Raw genomic sequence first — 211 nt, 5'->3', positions numbered from 1 at the left:
TATATAGTTATATATAGAATAAATTATATAAAAAATTTTAATATATAAATATATAATATACACACACAAAATATAAAATTTATATATATATATATTATATTTTAAATTTTAATATTATATATATAATATATATATATAATTTTTAAATATATTTATTATATATATAATATATTTTTATATATATATATAATTATATTATTATATATAATAG

General features: G+C 3.3%; 1 protein-coding gene across 1 annotated transcript in view; it reads right to left on the bottom strand.

The window, feature by feature from the left end:
* LOC119585674 (F-box only protein 32-like) overlaps positions 1-211 on the bottom strand; it is a 47,071-nt gene that overhangs the window by 45,276 nt on the left and 1,584 nt on the right. The window lies entirely within an intron of this gene.

Source organism: Penaeus monodon, chromosome 20 (genome assembly GCF_015228065.2).
Source record: "Penaeus monodon isolate SGIC_2016 chromosome 20, NSTDA_Pmon_1, whole genome shotgun sequence".
NCBI lineage: Eukaryota > Metazoa > Arthropoda > Malacostraca > Decapoda > Penaeidae > Penaeus > Penaeus monodon.
Note: the sequence above shows the minus strand (reverse complement) of the source record. Positions and strands in the feature narration are given on the sequence as shown.